The 27,979-nt window shown below is 43.7% G+C and overlaps 1 long non-coding RNA gene across 1 annotated transcript; it reads left to right on the top strand.

Moving 5' to 3' along the window:
* Positions 1-11: 11 nt before the first annotated feature.
* Positions 12-27,634, top strand: LOC106007446. The gene is made up of 4 exons (XR_001182203.2): positions 12-721; positions 981-1,053; positions 15,954-16,241; positions 27,531-27,634. It is a non-coding gene; the product is annotated as an uncharacterized LOC106007446 (long non-coding RNA).
* Positions 27,635-27,979: the final 345 nt, after the last annotated feature.

Here is a 27,979-nt window from a genome sequence, read left to right as displayed (position 1 = left end):
TTGGTGGAGTTAGAAAGAGCTGAAGGGTTGCTTTGCCTTTACTTGGGCTCAGCAGATGCGTCCATCTGCACCTAGGTCAATTTCCACATCTAGATGTAAAGTTGGGCAGGTCTTCAAATGACTGAATGTTGTTAAGACTGAAACCTGCAGTCTATGTGGCACCCACCAGTGGTATCAACGAATAGGCTTCAAGACGTGTATCAGAGAACCAAGATCGGCAGTTACTTTAAGGTGGGGAAGACTCTTATTAGTGGAGCTGGGAAGAAATCTCAGAGAAACCCGTAGACAAGCCTGGGTGCTTCCAAGCTCTGTGCAGGAAGGCTTGCCCTGCTCTGCCTCTGCCCCCGCCCAGCAGAGGGGCGGTTGGTTTTTACTGGAGAGGAAGCACGGCTGGCCTGGAAGGGGGCGGGGCCGAGAGACACCCTACAATGTCAGGGACCGTCCTGTCAGATGAGGAGTCGTCCCACCTCCCACGAGACTTCTGAATGTTTCCTTTAACATTAACAAATCACAACCTGAAGTGGCACGGAAACATTTAAATTATAAGGCAAGTGATGAGAAGGGAAATGTAGATCATTGCTCAAATACTGAAAATCCCTAGGAAAAGAGATGCCAGCAGCCAGAAGTCTAATTTGGATATATCCTTTTCTGAATACCTGTGGGGATTAACGGTGGTGGTCTTTACCTTGAAGCATTGATGCGTGTGTGCTGGTCTTTCTTGGTAAGTAGAGGCAGTTTAACACACACAGCTTGGGGAGGCTCTAGTTGCATGCTCTGGGGGTGACGGAAACATCCAAGGAAGAACACTGGGGTACAGCCAGTTTCAGAGATTGAAGATAAGAGTGTTAAGGGGTGCTGGGGCTCTCCTAGCAGAACTCACAGGGTCTGCTTTGGGGAAACCATGTGGCATGAGGGTGGGGACCGCAGGGTCTCCCATGGGCCCATCTTGAGATGCTCAAGATCTTTCTAATTGTTGTTAGCGTGCATGACCACGGCCTGGATTGGTGGAAGACCCTGGGACTAAGAAGAAAGAAGGAAGTGGGGAGGAGCAAGGTGAGTAGGTCCCTCAAATGGATTCGTATAAGAGCCCAGGCAAACCCGAACTAGAGACTCCAGAGCCTTCCTCTGCTGCTCTCCCTCCATCTTTAGTGGTCATCAAGGCATGAAGTGTGTACTGGGTTGAATGGGTGGCCCCCAAAAGATAGGGTACCTGCAAGTGTGACCTTGTCTGGAAAAAGGGCTTTGCAGATGTCATGAAGTTAAGGATCTGGAGATGAAATCATCATGGATTACCCTGATGGGCCCTCTATCCCGTGACTTATGTCCTTAAAAGAGACAGAAGAAGAGACAACACAGAAAGGCAGAAGGTAGAGCGATGCAGCCACAAGCTAAGGCATGTCTGGAGCCTCCAGAAGCTGGAAGAGGCCGGGGAAGATTCTCTTCTAGAACCTTCAGAGGAAGCATGACCCTGCCAACACCTTGATTTTAGACTTCTGGCCTCAAAAACTGTGAAGGGATAAATTTCTGTTGACCCAAGCCACCCAGTTTATGGTACTTGGTAACCACGGCCACAGGAAATGATGGAGTCTGTCTGGGAACCAGGCACACCTGGGGGGTCTACGTTGTAACCCAGTGCAGGAACCCTGAGCTATCGTCAATACCACCAGGGGCTCAAATACTTTCCCTGGGGAAACAAAGAGAGCTGGTATGGGGGATGAGAATCTCACATTCAGAAGGGGACAGGGTTGAGCCTGTCAAGGACTCCCGGGATGGAAGACTCATCCTGAGGTCAGTGCGGTCCACGAGGCAGGGCTCAATCTGGCACCACTGGCTTTGCTGATGCTCTGCTGGAAGCTGAATGGGAGGGTCGCCATAAGGTCAATAATGTCAGGCCTAATGGAACCCCTGCTGAGGGGAATGGGACGCGTCCAGGCACAAGATGGAAGCAGCACTGAGAGCGGCCAAGGGTGCAGGACGCAGGGGGGCCATATGGCTCGGGATCCTCAACTACAGAGGTGGGCCGGGCCCCCAGCCATGCTTTGCAAAAAGAACAGGGAACAGTGTCCTGTGGGTGACAGCCAGAACCCTGGGCGCCATTGTGGGGCCTCTGTCTGGGAATGGGGCAATCCAAGGCATGGCTGTAGTCCTAGGGATCCCAACAGTGGTAGAGGTCATGACCACACATTACACTTTGGTTTACCTGGAATAAAAAATGATAGCTGGGGTTGATGTATGCCCAGCCAGGGCTAAGCACTGTGTGCTCCCCAAAACCCTCTAATCCCCATTCCAAAGATGAGGAAGCCAAGGCTTAACAAGCTTGAGCAGCCTACTGGTGCTCCTTGAACCTGTCTTGGCTGGGATCTGAGCCCAGCTCTGTCTGCCTCCCGGGTCCAAGGGCTCACGCTGCCTCTCGCTGCGTGAGGAGTTCATTTGCCAGTCGCTGAAACCATGCTTTGCAGCAACCCATTTTTTCTCTTTCCCCACTTGGGTAGAAATCTCTTAATCTCTGTCTTATTACACACTACTCGCCTTATGAAACGGAGCATTGCAGCTAGAACTCTGGCTCAGATAGAAGGCTCGGGGGCCTTTATAACGAGGCTGAGCCCTGTGACAGTGACAGTCCCCCACCCCCGGAGACTGTCTGTCCTAGCCCAGTATTCCTGGGCCTTTAGTCTCATTTTTGTTCTTTTTGTCTTTCTATTCTCAGGCCTACTACCCTGATTTCTGAACTTGAATGTGTATTCGCACCTGCCCCCCAAAACTGTTCCCTCTTCCAATTCTGCTACGCATCAGATAAGGAAATAGCCTGATTAGAATTAAATTGGAACTAAGAGTAAGCAGCTCTTAGTAAGGAGCTCAGGGTCTCTCTCGGGCATAAATGACATGAATTTGTCCTAGGTTCCCACTCTGCAACCATCTTCTTGGTGTAACTGCTTCCCCCCACCCCACCTTGCTTGACTTTTAGAATGGGATCTTAACTGAAATTTTTGAATTGGGGGGATCTCTAAAAAAATGAGATGTTACTATAATCTCCATCGCCGCTCGAAGAACCTACCTTTCCATTAGGTGACTCTGAACCCTGTGACTGGCACCTGCTTGCAGGAGTCAAGGGGTCACCATCAGGGTCCAGTGGCTTTCCTGCAAGAGTTAAAGAATGTGGGTCCCATCCTTCACTGAGGTCCAAGGGCGAGCAGCCTGCCGTCCTAGCACCGCTGCAAAGAAGCTGCCTGAAATATTTGTGCTGCCTCGTTCATGGAAGAAATAGAATTCAAGAGATCAAAACAGAGCCCACTATTTTATTGTAAATAAAGTTACTGATGTGAAAACAAAGTCACTGCAATCCCAGAGTAACAATGAATGTTCCTTGTGACACAATATTGCCACCTGCTGACCAAAGCGGAACAGTGCAATTGTGCACGTAAAGTGTCCGTGTGCTGTGTCTCAGCGGCCACCTTTCCCCTTAAATGCTGGTGACAGCCATCTGCGTCCCAGACCCAAATCGTGATGGCATTTCTCAACATCACCCTGGCAAGCATCGACTTCAGATCACATTTCCTTTCTCGACTTCTTCAGAAATATCCTTCCATTTAAATGAGAAACTGCAAGTTTAAGTTATTTCTTTTTTAAATTTACTTTAGCCTTTTACAGTTAAGAAATAAGAATGGTAGGAAGAAAACAATAATGGATTCTCTATGTGATGGTAAAGGGTACCAGAGGAAGCACAGGATGTGCTGAAGGGAGAACCTGGTCTCACAGTTCTCTTCGCCCATGTGTGTAAACCTAAGCCTCAGTTTCTTCATCTGTAAAGTGGAACTGAGAACACCTTCCACAGTGTACAGTCCTGTAGGATAAACAGTGCATAACATGGTTCCTGGCACAAGTACTTTAGTGTATGTTGATCGAGCCTTCTTTTATTCAAGAAACAAGCATTCTGCTAACTGCTCCCATCCACCGTATTTCCTCTAGAACTAGAAGCAATGATTTAAACATTTTTTTTTTACTTAAATTCGATTTAATTAACATAGTGTATTGTCAGTTTCAGAGGTAGAGTTCAGCGATTCATCAGTCTTATAAAATACCCAGTGCTCATCATATCACGTGCCCTCCGTCATGCCCGTCACCCAGTGACCCTTTCCCACTACCCACCTCCCCTCCAGCAACCCTCCGTCTGTTCCCTGTAGTTCAGCGTCTCTTATGGTTTGCCTCCTTCTCTGTTTTTATCTTATTTTATTTTTCTTTCCCTTCCCCTATGTCCACCTGTTTTGTTTCTTAAATTCCACATATGAGTGAAATCATATGGTATTTGTCTTTCTCTGACTGACTGGTTTCACTTAGCATAATCCCTTCTAGTTCCATCCATGTTGTTGCAAATGGCAAGATTTCACTTTTTGGATGGCTGAATAATATTCATATATATATATATATATATACATCTTCTGTATCCATTAATCTGCTGATGGACATCTGGGCTCTTTCCATAGTTTGTCTTTTGTTGGACATTCATGCTATGAACACTGGTGCATATGCCCCCTTCAAATCACTATGTTTGTATCTTCTGGGTAAATACCTAGTAGTGCAATTGCTGGGTCATAAGGAAGAGAAATATGATTCTAAAGCATAAATCCCATATGAGACTCTAAAAGTAAAAGGAGAATTCAGATGGTAGAATACATTTTTGGCCTTTTTTTTTTTAACTTCATGATTCTTGGTCCATGACTTTTACCGAACAGCTTATAAAAAAAAAAAAGAAATTTAATGAAGTAAGACCACGCTCGTAAAACATACATCTGATTTTTAAAGTGAACCCCAGACTTTGATCTGAGGAAACAGACAGCTAAAGAGGTCTGAGTGTATGATCTCCATGAGCTATGAGAAAAAGCAAGCCTCAAATTAGGGACGAGTGTGTGGGTCTTCAAAAGAAAAATGTTCCATTCAGAGAGCAGAGATAACTTCCTACTTGTGTTTATCTGTTATCCTGACAGGGAGTACCTCCTTCTAAAACTATTAAAATTATTTATTTTAATTAATTAATTAATTAATTTCTATTTTAAAAATTATTTAAATTCAACATAGCTAACATATACTGTATTGTTAATTTCAGGGGTGGAATTTAGTGATTCGTCAGTTGCACATGACACCCCAGTGCTCATTCTATCAAGTGCCTCCTTAATACCCATTGCCCTTACCCCTCCCCCACCACCTATCTCCTACAATTATTTATTTTAACTTAATAGATTAATATAGTCCCTATTAATAGTGTACCAGTTAAGAAGGCAGATTCTGGAGTCAGACTGCTAGACTCAAATACCAGTCTTGAGCAAGCTGCTTGAATTCCCTCCACCTTCCTTGTAAGGTTATTACTAAGGTTAAATGAATCCGTGCACGTACTCCATTCAGCTGGAACAGCACCGGGCACAGAGTGAGTGCTCAGAAATGTTGTTTATATATTTTCTAACAGGGAGATGCTTCTCTGAGATTATTTGGATGAAACAAATTCCCAAATGAGAATGGGCTAATACATGTAAAGCATTTACCCTAATGCCTTGCCTATACAAAGTGCTCAATATATGCCAGCTACTGTCATGTTACTAGGAGTATTATAATAAGTGACCAACTGAAATAAAGAATCACTTTCTGGACTTGTGCTAGATGCACAAAGTGCTGGAGGGGAGAAATGAAAATACACTATTGGAAGGTCTGCGTCCTATATATGAAGCAAGATATTATCACTGGAAGGTAGACTGATAAATTAAAATATACATTCTGACTCCTAATAAAAGATAAATAAAAAATAAAACCACTAGTAAAACAAAGAATTATGATTCATAAGCCAGGAGAGGACATCTATGGAATCATTAAAAATATTTAAGTTATCCAAAAGAAGGCAGTAAAAGAGAAAAAAGAGAAGAATGGTAAATCGAGACAACAAACAGTGACTCGGTAGATTTACGCAAACGGTATCAGTAATCATGTTACCTGTAAGGGGACAAAGTAAGAGCGGAGACTGTCAGGTTGCATTAGAAGGGAAGACCGGCTGTTTAGTGCTTTTCATAAATACACTTGAAATATAAGGACACAAATGGGTTAAAAGTAAAAGGACGGAGAAAGCTAGATAATATGAACCTTAATCAAAAGAAAGTTGGAGTAGCTATATTAATATTAGACAGAGTATGTTTCAGAGCAAAGAAGATTACCAGGAATTTTAAAAAGGCAATTTCTTAATGACAAAGGGGTCACCTTATCAAGAGAACATAAAAATTTGAAATGTTTATGCATCTAATAACAGAGATTTAAAATAAACAAAGCAAAACCTGATTGAACTATCAGGAGTAATAAGTCCACAATTATGGTCAATCTCCCCTCAATAACTGACAAGACAAGTAGTCAGCCAACCAGAGGTAATACAGAAAGTTGAACAACACACAACCTACTTACCCTGAAACAGAACCCCGGCAACATAGGACACATTCTTTTCAAGGGCACGTAGAACACTTAAAAGACGAGACCATATTCTGGGCAACAAAATAAGACTCAATAAATATTAAAGGAATTCAGGTGACACAAATTATGTTTCCTGACAGTGGTGAAATTAAATTAGATCTCTGAAATCCCAGGGATGTGGAAATGAAATACTACGCTTTGACTAACTCACCAGTCAAGGAAGAATCAAAAGGCAAAATAGAACTTAATGAAAATGAAAACACGAAATCTGTGGAATTCTGCTAATGAAATACTTAAAAGTAATCTCATAGCACCCAATCCTTCTATTTTGAAAGAAGAAACGTTTCAAAGGACTTTCAGCTTTCATTTTAAGAAACCAGAAAAAGAAAAGCAAGTGAAATCCAAAGAAAATAGGGGCGCCTGGGTGGCTCAGTGGGTTAAAGCCGCTGCCTTCGGCTCAGGTCATGATCTCAGGGTCCTGGGATGGAGCCCCACATCGGGCTCTCTGCTCGGCAGGGAGCCTGCTTCCCCCACTCTCTCTCTCTGCCTGCCTCTCTACCTACTTGTGATCTCTGTCTGTCAAATAAATAAATAAAATCTTTAAAAAATTTTTTTAAAAATTTAAAAAAAGAAAAAAGGAGAAAATAATAATAAAGGTGAGAATAAAAATCAATGAAAGAAAAAAACACAGAAAAAAATACAGAAAAGTTGATGAAACCAAAAACTTTGAGAAGATCAATAAAATTGATAAACCTCTAGCGGAAGTGATCAGAAAGAAAAGAGAAAAAGCACAAATTACCAATATCAGGAATGAGAGAGGCACCATTGCTACAGATCCTGCAGCGATTTACAAAATAATAATAAAATAAATGAACAACTTCATGTCAATAAAGTTGACAATTTACGTGCAATGGATAAACACAAACTGACAGGGCTCACTCAGGAAGACATAGAGAACCTGAATGGCCCAAAATCTCCTAAAGAAATTAAATTCATAGTTAAAAACCTTCCCACAAAGAAACTTCCTGTCCCACATGCTTCATTAGTCAATTCCATCAAACATTTAAGTAAGAAATAATACCAAATCAACACCACATCTTCCAGGAAATCCAAGACTTCCCAATTCATTTTATGAAACCAATATTACTCTGACTCCAAAATCAGACAAAGACTTTATAAGAAAACTACAGTCCAAAGTCTTGATTTTTAAAAGATTTTATTTATTTATTTGACACAGAGGGACAGACAGACAGAGACAAAGAGCACGTACAAGGAGGGGGAATGGCAGGCAGAAGGAGAAGCAGGTTCCCCACTGAGCAGGGAGCCAGATATGGAACTCAATCCTAGGACCCTAGGATCATGACCTGAGCCCCAGGCAGATGCTTAACCAATTGAGCCTCCCAGATGCCCCTATAGACCAAAATCTATAATAAATGTAGCTATAAAAATTCGAAATAAAATTTCGTCAGTTCAGATCTAACAATACATAAATCATGACCAAATGGGGTTTATCCCATATGAGCAAGATGGGTTTAATATTCAAACATCAATTAATGTAATTCACTTTATTAAGAACTTAACAAAGAAAAGCCACAGAATCATCTCAATTAGATTCCCCCCAAAAATCATTTAACAAAAATACAATATTCATTTCTGAAGTCTGGGTCACATGTTATGGTTGAAAGTTTCTCCTGTCTCTGCTCTTGAGAGCTACCTGCCCCCCCACCCCTTCTACCACCATTGTCACTCTTTCCTGATGGCCTCTTAGAGTCCCAGCCCCCTCTCACTATCTGCCTCAGGTGCCCAACAAGGCTAAGAAAACTTTGTTACTGTGAAGAAGGAAAGAAGAAAGATTGGGGAACCCCCTAGCCATCTGCCAGCCACATCATGTTCTCTTTAATGTGTTGGTGTCTGCTAGGGAAGAAGTTCCATTTCTTAGTCAATTCTGCATCCCCAGAATGGAGTCCCGGTGCCTGGAACTTAGTAGGTGCTCAGTAAATGCTTACCTAATGAAATGAGTCACAGAGCACAAACTTTCCAGTGTAAACTCAATAAGGATGAAATAAAATGTGTTTTATACAAAGGATGCATTGAGGATACCTATTACCTGCATTCTAACCTCAAAGTCCAAATGACTTCTCATTTCTTCAGAGATGGAAATCTTTACAATAAAGCAAGAGACAAGAGGTGGAAAACAAAAAGAGTGATAGGCCCAGAGATGAGCTTAATTTCACCTTCCTGCATTCTGATTTCACCCTCCTCATTAACTCAAGAAGATGACCATAAACCGCTAAAGCCTTGATAGGAAGCTTGTCTTTCCTTTGTCACCAGAGTAATAGACATGATAGTCTGCCTGTCCTAGGAAAGGGCAATACCGGTCAGGAGGGATGGAGATGAGGTTTATTTTGGACTTACCGTGTTCAGGAACACACTATCAAAGGAAACACTGCTGGTAGAACAACAAAGCAGGGTTTGGGAAAAAACTTCCTCTAGACTCCGCCCAGCTCCCCCTCTCGGGTTCTGGCCTTGTGCTCGCCTTTGCTCCTCACAGAGCTCACAGTCTAGTGAGATGAGCAAATAATTACAATTCAGTTATGGACTTCATCCTGGAGTGTGGCCAAGATATCCAGGGCACAGCAGAGGTGGCAGGTGGAGTGCGTGGGGGGTCCATGGAGCTGGTCAAGCTTCAGAAGAGACTGGAAGGTGAGTGAGAATTAGTCAGCCACAGGATGAAGTAGGGGGGATGGTTCTAGATTTAAAAAGAGGGCTAGAGCAGGAGGCAGGAGAGCGCATGGCAAATATGCCCAAGGAACTCCTGAGGGTTGAGTAAGGCCCCTGAGGAAAATGCCATGTGGGGCGCGCGCTGGGCTCCCCATGTCAAGGAGTTTGGATCTCATCTGTTGGTGATAGAGACATTGACATGTTTTAAGAAAGAGGAACATGATTAGATTCTGTCATGGAACCACTCCGGCAGTTCTATGGGGATAGGATAGGGAAGGCTAGGGACAGGACAAGAAGACTAAGGTCATCATCAAAGAGAGATAAATGAAGGACTAGCCAGGGCAGTGGCAGGGAGGAATGGGATCAGGAGGACAGACCTGGTTGCTGAGGGGGAATCTGACAGGTTTTGGACAACAATGAGCTCTAACAGAGCAACAGTAGTTTTCAAATTTTTGACAGGAGCCATCTGAAGCTCAATGGTGCCATTATACTTTAGAGGAGCAGGGTTGGGTTGCACAGAGACAACTGTAGTGAGAGTCTGATTTTGTCACATTCAGTTTAAAATATCTGAGGGATGTCCAGATGCAGTGGTCCAGTGGGCAGCTGGCTCTGCTGTCTAGCTTGGGGAGAGGTCCAGGCTGGTGAGACACATCTGGAGTCTGGCATGTGTCCAAGGTTCCCAGGAAGTGGGATAGGGAAAGGTAGGAAACCAAGTGTGTTGGTCACCCAGGACTGCCATTACAAAATACTGCAATCTGGGTGGCTTGTACAACAGGGATGTATTCTTACAGATTTGGAGGCTAGAAGTCCAAGGTCTTACCTGGGTTAGTTCCTTCTGGGGGCTACAAGGAAGAATCCATGTCTCTCTCCCAGCTTCTGGTGGTTTGCTGGAGATCTTTGGTCTTCCTGGGCTTGTAGATGCTTTGCCCTAATCTCTGCCTTCACATTCACATGGTATTCTGCACGTGTGTATGTCTTTGTGCTCCAATTTCCCCTTTATATAAGGATGCAAGTCATATTGGATTACGGCCCACCCTACTCCATCATAACTTCATCTTAATTACTTTATCTGTAATTACCATATTTCCAAGTAAGGTCACATTCTTTGTTACTGGAGGTCAGGACTTCAACATATGAACTGGGCCATAGCAGGGAGGCAAATTCAACCTGTAACACCAAGCAAGGGTGAGATCTTGGGCAGAAGGCTCTGCAAGGCTCCAGCATCACCCCCCAGGGAAATCATGGGAGTAAGGAAGGCCACAGAGTTGTCTGAACATGAGCTGGGTGTTCATGGTACTCCACAGGTACTGTGGAGCTTATGGCCTTGAGACTGTGGAGAAGGGGAGGGGAACTCCTGAGCACTTGCCCTGCTGTGTCTTTGTGTAGTCAAACACATCAAAATAATATTTGTTAGGGGACCCAAGAGAATCCACAAGCATAACATTGTCTAGTACAGTAGTCATCTGGAGCAAAGGTCATCATTTTGCCAAAGGAATGGTTGAAAGACTAAGACTCACATTCTAGAAACAGGAAGAACAAGAGGGACAAAGAGAAAGGAGGTGGGCTGAAGGAGACAAGACTTCAAGTGATGAAAACAAGGGTTCTATTCTTACAGTGATTTTGGATCCCAATCCAAAAATCAGAACAGCTATCTAAGTAGATATGTTTGGGGACAAAGGGACATTTTAGAAATCAGGACTGAAAAATCTGAAAATATCTATGGTTGTCCTATCTGGAATTCACAAGTACTGGGAACCTGAGGATGGAGCCCAAGAAGCAAAATGAAGACCACAAAGGCTCCTGTTCCAATCTGCTGATGTCATTTCATCATGACCAACAACGTAAGAACACACATCTTCTGAGATTAGGATTCCAGCTACTGGAAGTTTGAATAATAAGCAGCACTGGGTATTCTGGTGGTGACTGAGATTTGAGTCATATTCAGAATATCAATAAAAGAAAATAAAAAAGGCCTGATTTGGAAAATGTCATCTGAGAAATCGATATGATGTGTGAACACACTTATCATATCTTCAGGTGTGACCAACACATTTCTAACCAGACTACGTGTGTAACAAAACATTTCCTCTGTCCTTTTTAAGAAAACTCTTCAAAGATAAAACCATCCAGGAGATCAATGTGGCAAGAATAAACATTATTTCTACATACTTAAAAAAAAAAAGATATGTGCTTTTCAGAATGATTTGCTAAAAAAGTAATTATCCAAGGGGCACTACCCTTTCCCTAACCATTAGTCTCAGACTGGGAAGGGTCCCAGGGAACACCAGGTAGCTGCAGCCTCAGGAAGGGGTGTTGGCTGTTGAATTGGCAGAAATAATGGATGTCCACGTGCAAGGATCTGTGAGTGCTGGCTCATTGTAACCAAGTGGAAACCTCCCCTTAGGAGACAGATTGAAAGGGCACATGGGTCTAGCAGAGCAGCTGAATGGACATCTCTAATAGTACAACAGTTTCTAAGGGGCTACCTTCATGGCTCTTATACCTAATAAAAAATACCAAAAACTCCTGAAATGTTGCTGGCAGTTACTATTTAAAGATTTAATTGTTAAGTTGCTAAAGAAGTTGCAGAAACAGATGGACCATACTACTTAGGAGATGAAATCTTAAGAGTTCCTGGGGGTTATGGGGCTCCATTTCCAACCCTCCCTCACTCCATCTGGACTTTGATGTGGGCTGTGGCAAAAATACCACCACTTTCCTGCAGAATTCTAGAGTTTAAAATATGGCCATTTCATGCAGCTACGCTGATGGTATGTCTCAGTTAGTGTCTTAGATATCGTATTTCTCTAAGGACCTTGCCTTGCAAATCCATTCACAAGCACTTGACATCTTTTGAGCATCTGTGTATGCCAAACCCTTATACGTGTAATTTAATTTATTCTTCATAATAATCCTGAATTGGTGATCAGAGAGGTGTCTTCAAGAAACTATGGGTCTAGTTTGGCAGGTAGAGCATAAAAGAGAAAAAATCAGTGATAAAACAACAGAGTACAACAAATCAAAGTACTCATTTGTTCATTCCATAAATAATACATTGCGTTATGTGTCTGCTCTGTGCCATGCACTGTCCTGGGTCCTGGGCAAATAATGGCGAAGAGCTTGTGTTCTACTGCAGGAGAGAGCTGATAAAGAGATAAACTTAGAAAGTACGTGGGGACAAGTTAGATGGTAAAAATTGCTCTGGAGAACACAAGGCTACCTAGAGTATGATGCTAAATGAAGGACAGTGATCCCAGGGAAACTAGAAATGAGTAATATGAGTCCTCTAATTGTTCTAGTGTAATGCCTTGAGAAAGTTTCCAGGCCACAGTGGGGGAATCCCAGGTAGGGTCCAATGGATTCCATAAATGAGACAATGCCAATACCAAACCACAAACGTTACAAGGTATAGATAAATATATCATGAACATAGATGCAAAAATTCCTAACAAATCAAATCTAGCAATCTACAAAAGAAAGAGAACACATCATAACTAAGGAGAGTTTGTTCCAAGAAGGAAAATTCAGTTTAACAATAAAAAAATCAATGCAATTCACCACATTGACTGACTAAAAATGAAAATCCACAGGCTCCTATCAATAGATGAGTTAAATAATTTGGCAAAATTCAACACCAATTCATGATTTAAAAAAAAAAAATCCTAGAAGTAGAAGAAAATTTCCTCAATCTAATAATAAGTATCTATGAAAAAAAACAAAAAAATTATACTTAATGGTGAAAAATTATATGCCAAAGATTGGAAACAAATCTAGGATTTTTTTTTTTTATTACTGCTATTCAGCCTTGTATTGGTGGTGTTAGTCAGTGCAGTAAGGCAAGACAAAGAAAAGACATAATTTTTGATGCAGAAAATCTGAAGGAATCTAGAAAAAAAGTTACTAGTTGAAAAGTGAATTTAGCAAGATCACAGCATAACAACAATCTAGAAAAACTATTTGTATTACTAAATACAATCATAAACTGAAATTATAAAAATGCCATATATAATAACATTAAAATATTAAATTCTTTGTTGTAAATTTCATAAAACATGCACAAGTCATATACACTGAAAATCATGAAACCTTACCGATAGGAATTAGGGAAGAGCAGATATACTATGTTCATGGGTCAGAAGATTCGATATTGTTAAGATGGCAAGTCTTCTCAAATTAATATATCAATAAGTTTTATTGCAACACAATTGCAATAAAAATTCTAGCAGGGTTTTTGTAGAAATTGACAAGCTAGTTCTAGAACATACATGGGAATGCAAAGCAATTTTTAAAAAGAAGAGCATTTGAGTTATACCACCTTATTTCAAGATGTGTTATAATCTACAACTATGAAGAGATAGTGGCATTGATGCAGATAGGTAACTAGATCCTAGATCAGACTAGAGAGTTCAGAAATAGTCTTACACATGTATGGCCATTTCGTTTTTGGCAAAGAAACCAAGGCATTTCCATGGGGAAAGAATAATCTTTTCCACAAAGGGGGCTAAAATTTTTGGTTATCCAAATGTTAAAACAAACAACAACAACAACAATAACAAAAATTTGACCTTTTCACACTTTATATATAAAAATCAACCCTAAATAAATCAAAAGACCTAAGGGTAAGAAAAGCTGTAAAACTTTTAGAAGAGAATACCAGAAAAATTTTAGTGATTTGAGTTAGCGCAAGATTTCTTACCTGGGACACAGGAACCATGAACTGCAGAAGAGAACATTAATAAACTGGACTTCATCAAAATTAACAACTTTGGTTCTTGGAAACGCATTGTTTAAAAAATGAAGAGACAAGCCACAGAATGGGAGAACATATTTGCAAATCACAAATTTTAAATTTTAAAATTCACAATTTAAAAAATTTAAAAGACACATAATATCAAAAGGTGGTGAAGATTTGATGCAGTTGGCACTCGTACATTCCTGGTGAGAATGTAAAATGATATCACCATTTTGGAAAACAGATTGACCGTTTTTTAAAAAATTAAATATTTTTTGTATTTATTTGACACACAGAGAGAGATCACAAATAGGCAGAGCGGCAGGCAGAGAGAGAGGGGGAAGCAGGCTCCCTGCTGAGCAGAGAGCCCCATGTGGGGCTCAATCTCAGCACCCTTTGATCATGACCTGAGCTGAAGGCAGAGGCTTAACCCACTGAGCCACCCAGGTGTCCCCAGATTAACCCTTTTTTATGAAGTTCAGCCTATACCAGTCCTATGCCTAGCAGTTTTACTCCCAGGTGTTTACCCAAGAGAAATGAAAACCTATGTCTGTCTTAAGACTTATATACCCATGGTCATAACAGTTTTATTCATAAAGGCCAAACACTGGAAGTACAGGTCCATCAACTGGTGAAAAGAGACAAAGATATTGCAGAATTTTCATAAAAAGGAAAACTACTTACCAATAAAAAGGAATGAACAATTTTATTTTATTTTATTTTATTTTACTTGATTTTTGTTTTAGGCTACTCCAGTGGGGCAGTGGGATTGGGAAAAGCAACCAAGAAACCTGTAACTAGCCATGACAGTTAATTATAAACACCACTGTACTCTGACCACCTAGGAAGGAACTATGGATAATGGCAACATGGATAAACTTCAAAAGAGTTACGCAAAGTGGGGGGAAAAATAGTAGACATAGAGATTATAATACTGCATGGTTCCACATGTAAGAAATGCTAGAAACGGCAAAATCATGATAATAAAAAACATCACTAGTTTCCAGGGGCTGGGGTGGGAGGAGGGGATTGACGCTAAGGGGCAGGGGGAAACTTTTTAAAATTAATTAATTAATTATTTTTAAATGTAATCTCTACCCCCAATGTGGGGCTCGAACTCATGACCCTGAGATCAAGAGTCACACGTTCTTCTGACTGAGCTAGCCAGACGCCCCAAAAGAAACTTTTTAAGGTGATTATGTTCAATATCTTCATTGTGGTGGTGGTTACACCATTATACATATAGAATAGAACTCATCAAACTGAACACTTAAAATTGGTATGTTTTCATTGTATGTAAATTATATGTAAATAAAACTGACCTTGTCTCAAAAGGAAGCCTGCATTATTCCCAGTCCACAGATAAAGAAACTGAGGCTTATAGAAGGTAAGGAAAATGCCCAAGTCACAGAACTAGCAGCAAGTGGATCCAGGATTCAAACTCAGGTGTCCAGGTGAGCCTGTAACTCATCTTTTTTGTTCTGTACCTTGCTTCCTTACTTGCTATGCATTCTATAAGGAACTATTAAAGGGTCATAGTAAAAGAACCTAAATAAAGAGAAATTTAAAAAATAAAATTAAAAAAATTTTTTTAAATTTTTAAAATTTTTTTAAAAATTTAAATAAAACACACTTAAAAAAAGATTTTATTTATTTATTTGACAGATCACAAGTAGAGAGGCAGGCAGAGAGAGAGGAGGAAGCAGGCTCCCTGCTGAGCAGAGAGCCCGATGGAGGGCTCGATCCCAGGACGCTGGGATCATGACCTGAGCCGAAGGCAGAGGCTTTAACCCACTGAGCCACCCAGGCGCCCCAATAAAATAAAATTTTAAAAAAGAACCTAAAAACTAGCAGAATAAGACCTGTGCCAGGAAGGTCCTTTTCCCAAGAACGTAGGGTCGTTTATCCCATCTGGTGCTTACTCCGGAGCCCTCCCCCTCACCTGGCTCGGCTTGGAGGCTCTGGATCCCCGCAGGGACTTTCGGGCATCTTCGAGGTCCTTATCCTGGAATCCCGCGGACACTGTCCGGCCCACACTTACCCTCCGCCTTCTTCTCAGATCCAGATCTCTGCTGCCCCGTCCCCAGCCTCGAATTCACCCCGTCTCCTATCTTCGGCATTGACCGGCTCCACGCGACTGTGTGTGCTTATTCCGCCTGTTCTTTCCCTCCTCGCGGGTCTTGCACCTCTGGGCCCAGGAGTTCTTAACTCTCCGGCTAAGGATCTTGGAATGCTGCCTACGGAGGCTGAGGGTCCCCCGCTCCCACCGGAAATCCCCGAGACGGCATCTTCCACATGCCTGGAGCTCCAAAGTGGATTGGAATCGTCTCCGCTCATTTTTGTTCAGGTGAGCCAATCTGTATTGGGTGCCCCGAGCCTGTAAAGGTGCGATTACCTCCCAGGGCCACGGATGCAGGGGTTGGAATATGACAGCAGGCGGTGCACACTCCCTGGTGGGTGGAGGGATGAGGCTGGGTAGCGTGCGAGCGAGGCCGTCTTCCCAGGGGAGGGGACCCCTGTGCGGGGTCGGAGTGATGGAGGGGAGAGGTGAAAGTCCTGGGAACATCCCCGCAGAGGCACTGAAGCGTGCCCAAGCACATTTCTAGCAGAGGCTGGTACTGTTGAGGACGGAGGCGAAGAAGGTGGGTAGGAGCTGGGGGCCAGGAGGTAGCTGGAGCCAAGCCAGAGGGGGCTCCTGATGCGAGAATCAGAGCACCAGGCCACAGGTGGGAGTTAGGCAGTTACCAAAATGGGCTGACTGTGAGCCAAGGACAGGATGCAAACTGAAGAGAGCATTTACGGGCTTTGACTCGGTGTTAGGCACTTGTGATCACTTGACATGTTTAGGTCACTTAGTCCTCACAATCCTATCAGGTAGTAAGTATGTACCATTACTATGCCCATTTTACAGATGAGGAAACGGAGGCCTAGAGAGAGTAAGTAATATGCCCACAAATATGTTTTAATGAACCCAGGAAGTCTGACTCAAGACCCCAACTCTAACCACTTTGCCACTGTTGTCCCAGAAGTATGGGAAGGATTTCAATTTTGTTTTTGTTTTGTTTTTAAGATTTCATTCATTCATTCATTCATTTTAAGAGAGCTAGACAGAGAGAGAATGTGAGTGGTGAGTGCAGCAGAGGGAAAGGGACAGACTCTGCACTGAGCACAGCGGCCCATGCAAGGCACAATCCCATGACCCTGAGATCATGACCTGAGCTGAAATCAAAAAGTCAAACACTCAACAGAGTCACCCAGGAGCCCCCGGATTTCATTTTTTTAAATGCTTCCAAATAGCACTAGGCCTCAAAGAGGCAGCAATTACAGTGTAGGTAAAGATCTAAAGTAACAGAGATACATTGGTCTCAAAATACCGAGGAAGGGTATTACCCCCAGAAAGATAACCAGAGGTTTATAGACCTCTTAGCTTCTAGAATAGAGGGTTATTATCTCTTTAAGATTGTAATTTACAAACGTAATAAAGTAGAAATTGATCAATTACACTTCATGGCAATGCTGCTCAGGTTATACCTTCTGAGCTGGGTTTCAAACATGTTTGGTGGGATGCAGCATCTTCCCATGACTGCAGAGGACCCCCCTCCCATGGCTATACCCAGATGTCCAAGACACAGAGGGGACCCCCTCCAAGACCCAACACCCAGGCTCAGAACATATGTGAATCACACCATTCCTTTTGACCTTTGGCATCTTGAAGGTCATATTTAACAGCCTGTTGCTCATGAACCAAGTCCAAATTCCTTAGCTTGGCCTTCAAGGACACTCACAACTACCTTTCCCTCTTCACCTTTCCCCACTCTGCCCCACACATCTCTTCTCCAGCCCACATGACCCACTATCCTTTAGACCTGACTTGTGCATTCCTAGGGCTGGGTCTACGTTCCCACCATCACCTTGGCCTGGTTGCACCTGCTTCACCTCCCTCTGGCCTGTCCCATCAAACAAAATCCAACCCATCTTTCCACTGCCGGTCAAGGACAACCTGGTCCTGACCCTGAGAAGTGACCTTTCCTGGGGTGGTTAGGGCTTATTTGCATCATTCTTCACTCCCTGAGAGGACAGAACTGGGTCATGCATAGGCTTGTATGGCCCCCAGGGACCAAGACTGGCCCTGATGAAGACTAGGGACTCATCAAATATTTGAATGATGGCAGAATTTACTTATTTTTTCAGTGCCTCCAATTTTTGAGACTCAGATTCTAGAAATCTCAAATGAATATCTATCATATATTGAAAAGACTCACAGAAAAGGTATTTCACTGCTTCACTCCATGGCTTGGTCTAGAATATAAACACTCACCATTGGGAAGTTTTCCCTGATATTTAATTTAGCTTCTCCAGCCACATGGTAAACTGATTTTTTTGGTTATCATTGTTATCACCTCTGTGCTGAACAGCTGTTGCCCATGGTTGGCATAACAACTTTTGGCAGACCTTAGAATCTTGTTACAGTGGGATTTGCGATCACACAGGGTAGCGTGATGTCCATGAACCAAACCTCATAAAGTAGAAGCCCTCACCGTATGACTAGCTTTTAGTCCGATTTTCATCTAATCAAGGCTTGCTCTTTATTTGAAGATTCTTTTAAATCAACTTTCTCCTTCTTGGTTAAATAATTTCAGTTCTCCCAGGAATTATTTCCGGCCTTATCCAGTGTTTTCGAGTTGAAATAGAGAACGATATTCTTGTAAAGGTCTAAGAGGAGCTTCTAGGTAGATTAAGTCCTGTGTGTATCTGGGCATTGTGTGTGCATGGGGTGTGGGATGTGTGTGTGTGTGTATGTGTGCACGTCTGAGAGAGATTGAGAGATGATGGCCCTTTCATTCTGAAGATCAGGTTACAATATAAAAATAATAAACTAGCCTGAAGTTTACTGAACATACGGTAAGCATTTGGAAACCCGCTTAAGAACTTGGAATAGATCTGCTAACAGCTGGGCCCCCTGTCATTTTAGCTCCAGGAAATTGATCAAAGACCATCAATTAGCCCTTTATGTGGTCACCTCAGTCTGGCCTCAGAACAGCAGATGTTGAAAGGGGTGAGAGAGCAGTGTCTCCTGCAGAGCGGGGACTTGACATTTTTCACTTCTGAGAGTTATTTGAAGATTCTTGGGTTTGACTTTCCTGGCACAGACCCAGAGATTCTTCACTGAACCAATCCTAAAAGAGTGGTGACTTTTGGTTTTGAATTGGTGCATTAGGTAAAATCTTAATCATTACACACACACACACACACACACACACACACACACACACTCATCCACGATGGTGTCTCACGTACGGGTGAAGGTACTGAGGATGAAGCTTGCCTTCTCTCTGCTCTTTTCCAAGAAGAGCCGCTTTCAGGCAACCAACCCTCCAGGATGGGAGAAAAACAAGCCCTGTTTTATTTTTTCCAGCAGATGGCGCTGTGTACCGCGCGCTGCTGGGCCATCTCGCTGTGATCGCTGAGGGACTCTACCACCTCCCAACAAGAAAGTTGTCCCTCCAAAGCCTGGGGTTGGGGCCAGGCTCCACTCTGATCCGCTCTCCTCCGCAATCTTACAGACATTATTCATCCACCACAAGCCGTGAATGGATCATAAAATATATAAAAACTGCTTCCTACAAATGCATTCATTCAGCAAGATTTAGCGAGTGACACCTGTCTGTCCGGAGTGGTTTGTAGAGCGGGGGTACAGTGGTGAGCAAAATAGATGATTAAATGATGTCCATTCCCGTACAGAACTTTCCAATTAGGCAGTAAGACGATAAAAACATACACACAACTCTATCTTGTCCTCTCCGTCATCCGTAGGTACTCAGAAGAGAAAATAAGCAGGCTCCTTCTGTGGGCTGCTCTAGAAAGCCTTTCTGGGGGGTGACAGATGAGCATAGGCCTGAATGATTTTAAAAAGGGCACCTTGGAATCACCCGCAGTTTTTACAAGGCCAGAGCCCGGGCCTACCCCTGAGGCCTGCTGACTTGATTGGTGAGGGGCAGGGTCTCGGGCCTGGGTCTTTTCATCTCCCACGTGATCAGCCAGGGTTGAGAACAAGGAACTCTATATATCTCAGCAGGAAACCATACCCCTTGGCAGAGAATTTTCCTGTAGCTGAATGAAAACCTTCCGTGATATTCAGAACCCCACAAAGATGCCCCCGACTCTTTTTGCTGCCGCCTGACTTGACATCTTGGCTGGGGGCACCCTGGAGGCCCTGGGTCGGCACTGTCCCAGGTGGCTACCCAAAGTCCAGTCACAGTAGGCAGTGGAGCTCACTCACTCCTCAAGCCAGAAAACACTCCCACAGTCCTCTGGGCAGATGAACCATCTTACTTCTCAGTAAAGTAGGGGAGACCTTGTAACTTCCTTCTCCTACTCCCATGTGAATTTGCTTGAGTGCCCTATATGGGAGCAGAGGACTGTCCCACTGTCTATGCGTCTTAAGATAGGGAGCGCCCTTTCTGCTCTCCAGGTGACCACCCTAAGCTGCTTCCCTCACACTTGCATGTCTCTGATCTTGTACCTGAACTCCCTGCCTCTCCCTCTTCTGTTCTGGAAGTCATCAAGAATCTTGAGGTAAAGACAGAGAACAAACTAGTGGTTGCCAGAGGGAAAGGGGGTGGGGGGAGGGCACACCAGAAGAGGAGTGGGAGACACAGGCTTCCGGTCTGGACTGAATAAGTTGGAATAAAAGGCACAGCATAGGGAATAAGAGTCAATGCTATTGTAACAGCATTGTGTGGTGACAGATGGTAGCCACCCTTGTGGTGGCACAGGAGACTTACAAGCTTGTGGGATCGCTGTGTTGTACCCCTGAAACTAATGTAACATTGGGTGTCAACTATTCTCAAAAAAAGAAACAGAGAAGAAAAGAGAATCTTTAAGGGAAAGGGCCTCTTCGAACTAGATTCGGAAATTGTTGAGTGGGCCCAGGTGTGATCTTGGCGCCTGACGGATTCCAGCCCTCAGCTGCTGACCCTGATTCTGTCTTGTTTGGGACACATGGGTCCTATCTCCACATGGATCCCTGACTGTGAGCTGCCCTGGTGAGCATCTCCTTGTTTCTCTTTCAGACAGGCTGGAGATTGTCTTTCCCTCCTCTGAAATGCTGGCGAGGGGAGCGTGGCCATATCCACCTTCCTGAGACTTGTGCTCCAAGGCAGATCTTTGCTCTCAGACATGGAAATGCTCAAGGAGGCCATTGGGGGGTGAGAGGGGACCCAGGCTGAGGACAGGCATACTCAGAAAAAAGAACCCTGGGTAATGAGATCTCCACAGTATTTGTTCTGGGACCCGAGGCCACAGTTCTTTCTCTTTCTCTTTATTTTTAATGATAGAAATTCAAAACCAACATGGAAGTAAAAAGAATAGTAAGGTGAAACCCCATGGAGCCCACCATCCGGCTTTTTAACAGGTGACCATCCTTATGTCATCTGGCATCATAACTCTAGAAGACAGGGACAGAGAAGTCATAGTAGGTTTCAGACAACATGTCATTGGACCCATAAATAGGTCAGAGGCACATCTTTAACTGATAGTATTTTTAACACTCCCACCATGCTTTTATCCCCTAACCTACCACAGTAATTCATCTCCGCGTTGTCTTGAAGGTCAGTTCTCTTCAACGGGAATCAAACTCTGACTTGATATGGGCGGGTATCATAGTCATTTTCCAAGTACCCAACCATTTCCAAGTTCCCCAACCATTCTTGTTGGGTGAGGAGTGGGAATTTAGGTAGGAACATTTCCCCTTAACAGTGACCTGAGAGGTTTAGTGAAAGGCACCTGGGACTTGGCTCAAACTTGAATCCTGTCTGGTACTTCACGACTTAGGGTGGGGTCTGGATGAAGCTTCTCTTTCCTCTCTGCGGTGAAGACAAGATCACTTGTTATGAGCCTTAAAATTCACAGAGAGTGGTCTGTTAAGTACTTGTCAAAAGCAAATAAGCATTATTACATAAATCCCCAACAGTATCTCCCTGCAAAAAAAAAAAGGTATTAGTTAAGCTCTATTCTCTGGTGTGAAAAAGTCAACTGAACCACTCATAATCCTTAAGAAATGCCTTCAATGTTTAATGGCCTAGTTCTTAAAATAGACACCCTCCGCCACCCAGTGAAATCACTCTTTTGAGTTTAGAAGTTTTCACAAAAACAAAATTCACTGTCTTCCCTCCCTCAGTCATTAAGAGATAGTCTTTAGCTCTTGGATAGTTCTAATTCTTTTCCCTAGAAGCTGTTCCCTTAGAAAGGAAGGGAGAATAAAAATCGCAGAGTGTGTTAGGGATTTAATTGAAAGCTAGGTGCTAAATTGTACCTTATCTCGGGGCAGAAAGAGATTTTTCTAGACTTTGTTATTTGTGAGGTTGATCCCTTTGTTGTTATAATCCCCATGAGAAGTTGTTGTAGTTGCTTGGTTATGCTCTGGAGAAAGGTATTAGTCTCCTGTAATAAATTACTGCCAGTTCGGTGGCTTAAAACAACACAAATTTATCATCTTGTGGTTCTAGAGATCAGAAATCTAAAATGAGTTTTATGGCATTAAAATCAAGACATTGGCATGGCTGGCTCTTTCTGGAACCTCCAGCAAAAATTTTGCTCTGTGACTCTTCCAGCTTCTAGAGGCTGCCCACGCTCCTTGGCTCATGTCCCCTTCCTCATATCACTCAGACCACTGGCTTCTCTCATCACATCTCCTGACACCTGCTCTAAGCTCCTGCCTCCCTACGATTAGGACCCTTGTGATTACGTTGGGTATCTCCAGATAATCGGCATATCTCTTCATCTCAAAAATCTTTCATTTAAACAATCTGGAAAGTCTCTTTTGTCATATATGGTAACATTTACAGGTTCAGGGGATTAGGATTTGGCCATCCTTTAAGGGAAGGAAAGAGCTGTTGGAAATCCAGGTGTCACAAATCACCTCAGAACGGTATCCTGTTTTAGTCTTCCTGGGGGTGGCCCGCTGATAGTCACATACACTGTACTCTGCAAAATCCAACCTGGTCGTTTGTTTAAGGATAGAAATTTGGGGGCCCTGAAACAGATACGATATGTTTTCTCCTCTGTGAATCAAAATTCCCCAAAACTGTGAGCATCCGTTCATAATCAACTATTCATGTATTATCATCAAATAGTATCAATTTTGGACTTCTGTTGTTAATGTGGGGTTGTACAAACATGAGGTAAGCTTGTCATCCCTCTTGACTCTGGGCAGGCTCTGGGACTGCTTTGACCACATCCAGGCCTTATGAGTCAGACAACGCTCACTTCCTGTCTCCCCGAACACTGGTTCTAAGGGCCTAATCTTCCTCATAAAAAGTCCAGCTCCCTTGCTGGGGAGATCACACGGAGAGGTCTGGAGGGTACTGGGGGAAGAAGAAAGGCATCGCTGAGTACAGCCCTCCAGCTGTCCCTACGGGGCACCAGTTGTGTGAACAGGCTGTCTTGAACCCTAAAGACCAGCCCACTCCCGCTGAATAGCATTGAATGACACAGTCTACACTGCAGGCAGCTGGATAATCATCCTATCGGGTCCTCTCTGAATTCCCGACCCACAAAACTGTGAGATGTGAGAAAGCGGTTGTAGCTTTAAACCTCTGTAGTTTCGGGGTAGCTTGTTGTGCAACAATTAGGTAAGCAGGCAGAATTTGGTGACCAGCACATGCACAGTGGTCACTCTCTAGAGGGTCTAAGGGTAGAAATGTAGGGGCCATCCATCCACAAATCCCAATCTGTAGCATCATCAGAGAGTCTTGGTTTGGACCTTCCCTGTCCACACAGCGAGAATTGGATGGTTGGTCTCTGCAGTGGGGATCGTAAGAATAAGGGGTCATGGAGGTGTTTGGGGGGTGACAAATGGGATAAGAGTTTTGTAGTCTGAGAAAGCCTGTCCCGATGTCATAGTTAATAGTGGTAGTTACAGTGACAGTGCTATGGGAGATTTTCAACAGAAAAAGAGTCATTCTCTGCTCGCCTCACATTGTCTCCAAGGGTGGGTGTTGATAACAGGCGTAGAGCAATTTGATTTTGCATCATAACTCATTTTCAGTGCAGAAGAGGAAGAAAAGGACAAGGGAAAAGAAAACAAATTATTTTATTTCCTCCCAGAGAGTTTGGGATCCAGGGTGTTATTCACTAGCGCGTTACGTAATTGGAAATTATGTAATTGGTAGACACATGTCTTCTTTCTCTTCCTGTCCCAGGCTGACCCTGCCCTCTCTTGCCTTCTCTGATCCACGTGCAACTGTACGTGCCCCCTTCCACTACAATAGAGTGAAAGGGTATTCTGTAGGCTGAGCCCGCGACTGTTTATTTAAAATCAGTTGGCCCTTCAGAAAGTTTGATCCAGCCTCATACAAAGAATGATTAAAGAGCTGGTGTGGAGACGGTCTGCCTCTCTAGGGAAGGCAGTTCACGCAATCAAGGCATGAACTTGAGCCCAGAAAACAGCTAGCACATGCAGTGTGCAGCCTCTGTTGAGCTGCCTTTGAACACATTCGGAGTTTAGTCTGTCCAGACGGAGGTCTGCAAAAGATTAGAAGCTGGAATTCAAGGCCTGTCAGGAACGCACCCGCACAGCCTCTGGGGCCAGAGGCTTTTGGTCACAAGATAGGGGAGCCTCTTCTCTGGCAACTGAGACAGAAGATGCAAATCCGTCTATTTCTCTCTTGGAGAGTAAGACTTCTGGACCGAATGTCCATTTTGAATTTTAAAAACTGGCTTAGAATTCTCCATATGTTCTTAGACATAAGCAACGCTTTGCCCGTTGTTGACTAGCCTATCCTGATGGGGAAATAAACAAAACATGTGGCTTTGAAAACCATGCACATCAGACTGTCATTGCTCTTCCTCAGGAGGGTGAGGTGGCCCACCCCGGCTGAAAGAAGTTGGGAAAGATCTGTGTAGCTTTTCTGTGCTTGAGGTCTTCACCTTTTCACAGTGGTAGCTGCTCTACATACGGGAACCCAGCTCTTCTGAGGTCAGGGCGCCATGTTGCAAAGGCAGGACAATGAATTTGAAAGAAACCAGCTGCCTCCTAGCCAGATACTGAAGTCAGAGACCCCAGGGCATCCTAGGGCCTGGAGAGAAGGGAAAATTGCCAATACTGTGTTCCCTGGTGGTGAAGCTATATTTGTTCAGGCTGAGAAAGGGATGAGAGTGGGCCTTTCTCCCAAGAAGGTGCAATTTCCCAATGATACATCTCTGCCCCGGCCCAGCCACGGAGCACAGAAAGCAGCAATGACATGCCCCCAGAGGTAGGCACAAGTCTTACTGAACCAGCAGGCGAGGGCAGGAGGCAGTGGGGAGGAGACTCACCCAGGAGGTACAACAGAAGTGGGGGACACAGGACAGCACAGAGGTCAGAAGGAAGGCATTTGGAACAGGCGCACTTGGCTTTGCCATGTGCATATATGCCTTTGCCAAGTCCTCTGACCTCTCTAAATTAGTTTTCTCACTGGGAAAATGGGGGTGTTGTCTACTTCATGAGTTTGTTTTTATTTTTTATTTTTTATAAACATATATTTTTATCCCCAGCGGTACAGGTCTGTGAATCGCCAGGTTTACACAATCACAGCACTCACCAAAGCACATACTCTCCCCAACGTCCATAATACTTCATGAGTTTTTTGAGGATCCCCCATGAGAATGCCTGTTGCAGGTCATGTTCCCAGCACAGAAAGAGGGTAGTGTTGGGGTAGGGAGGGGCGCTGCTCCTGCAACATGAGAAACCAGTGAGGCTGAAGTCATCACTATGTGTCATTTCCAGCTTGGGGGCAAGGAAGGGGTTCTGTGCAAGGCTTGGGGCCTTAATCAGGATTGCTCTGGGATCCAAGGCGTGGGTGGTGAGAGTGGTCCTGAGTCTCTGCAGCATCCTTCCCCTCTTCAGCTGGGCAACAAGGCAGACAGGGCTTGGGACTCCAGGCCACAGCTGAGCAGACACCTGCTCCGGGCTGAGCAAACCCTCGGTTCTTATCAACCCACCAAATCTGACTTCTAGGTTATGCTACTTTCCCAATCTTCCTGTCCCCATCTGGCAAGATTTCACTCAGTAAGACCCATCACATCTTAAGATAGTTGGACTTTCAATGAATATTTAGAAAGGGATTAAGTGGCAGGGTCTTTAATTCCCATTTCTTTTTTGCAGCTGTTACACCAAAATAAACCTTGCTTTTTTACTCTGAGCCAAAAATGTCTTTTGATAGACAGATGATGTACAAATGGTGACCTTTTTGGATTTGCAGAATTCTTTGAATACATTATTTATTAGCTCACAGGTGCTGCATATAGTTGTAAGACGGATGTCAAGAAGGCCAAAGAAGAAAATGCTAAAGGAAATCCTGTTCGTGAGTGCCGTGATAGAAATTTCGCAATATTTCTAAATATGGTGTGAACACTATATTCCAGCATCTGACCACAAGGGCTCTGGATGTTAGAATAAACAAGTAAACAACTGAGCTTCACTTTTACTGTTTTTATGAAGTTTAGCTTAGTCAGGGACAAAAAAAAAAAAGGCAAATAATAATAGTATCTTTGCAATAAGGCCTTTTGCAAATGTTTTGCATCTGTTTGTTCATGAGATGATCACGACAATCTTGGAACAGAGCAGGAGTTAAGTAGAGGAGGCCAACATTGACGCCGGTGGAAGCAGTCACAGAAATGCCCACCCAGGGCTCTGGCAGATGTCACAAGCTGACAGTGACAGTGGAAGGCTGGAGCCCAGGTCTCCTGTCACCTTTCTCTTCCTGATGAAAGTTTTAAAAATAAGTATTTTTTTTTCTTTTATGATAAAAGTAATACACATTCGTGGAAAAAATTAGGAAATAGAGGAAATTATAGAACCCAAATCACTCCTTAATTCTACCACTGAAACACAATTATCATTAACATCTTTGATCCAGGAAATAAAGGACTTCACTAAGCTCATATGGTGTTGTATCCCTGCTCTTAGCAATCTTACATTAATTGAACTGTCACACAGATCCTTGCTTGCCATTTGGAGAGACAGGTGGCTGCCCACACAGTTATGAGCGGAGAGGCACCAAAAGAGAGCCATGCATGCCTACTCCCTTCTTCTGGGGCCATTATTAAGTCACTTCTTGGGCTAAGTAATCATGTCTCCAAAAGGCAGATCCCTATGGGTTGCAGTTAGGTCTTACGGGATGAGGAATCCATTAGTGCCCATTAATGGAGATGAGTTTCTCAGATTAACAGGCTCAGAACGAGACTCAGATAGGGATACAAGATGGGTGACTGTTAAAACTAGTTGTTAAGAGTCTTTTCAAAGCTATAACTGGGTGGGTGGTCTCTCCGGTAGATGTGGGAAGGATGGCCAAGGCTCCTTCTGCTGCTGCTGTCATCATCAATTGAGGGCGCAGGCCGTGTTTTCCAAAGATGGAGATATCTGCCTCATCCCATATGTCCTTCTCACAATGTGACTGACACCCACCCAAGGGGAAGGAGGGTCGGCTTTCCTTCCCCTTGAGTCTTGACATGAGCCTATGACTGCATTGACTCCTGGAGAATGCTGGGAGTGATGCTACATGACTTATGAGGTTAGAGGGTAGAGCTTCCCAGTGGTACTTGTATTTCTCTCTCTTCTTCCCTTCCTCATCATCTTCTCAACATTTGCCTTTAGAATCCAGCCACCATGCAGTGAGGAAGCCCAGACTGGTTCAAGCTGGGAGACCACATGGAGAGAAACTGAGGCCCTCTGCCAACAGCCAGCATCCATCTCCAGACAAGTGAGTGAATGAGCCTTCATAGGATCCCTGCCCTCAGCCTTCAGCTGAGGCCCAGGCACTGTGGAGCGAATACAAGCCATTCCCATTCTGTCTTGACTGAATTCCTGACCCACAGAACCCAGAAGATGGCTGTTGTATACCACCGAGTCAAGGGGGTAATTGTTACCTAACCACAGGGCTGGAGCACATGAACCAAAGACATCTAAATGAGGAAAAACATCCATCTACAAAAATCAGATGTTCGCTTTGTAGAAACATATCAGTAGCCCCTGACTCTCACGGTATAAACCCTATAATCGAAGAGCCAAGGCAAATACCCTGCCCAAGTTTACCTTTCTTAGAC

The sequence above is a fragment of the Mustela putorius genome, unplaced genomic scaffold (assembly GCF_011764305.1).
Source record: "Mustela putorius furo isolate JIRA1106 unplaced genomic scaffold, ASM1176430v1.1 tig00000228_pilon_pilon_pilon, whole genome shotgun sequence".
In the NCBI taxonomy this organism is placed as follows: Eukaryota; Metazoa; Chordata; class Mammalia; order Carnivora; family Mustelidae; genus Mustela; species Mustela putorius.
This window is presented reverse-complemented; position numbering and strand designations above follow the sequence as displayed.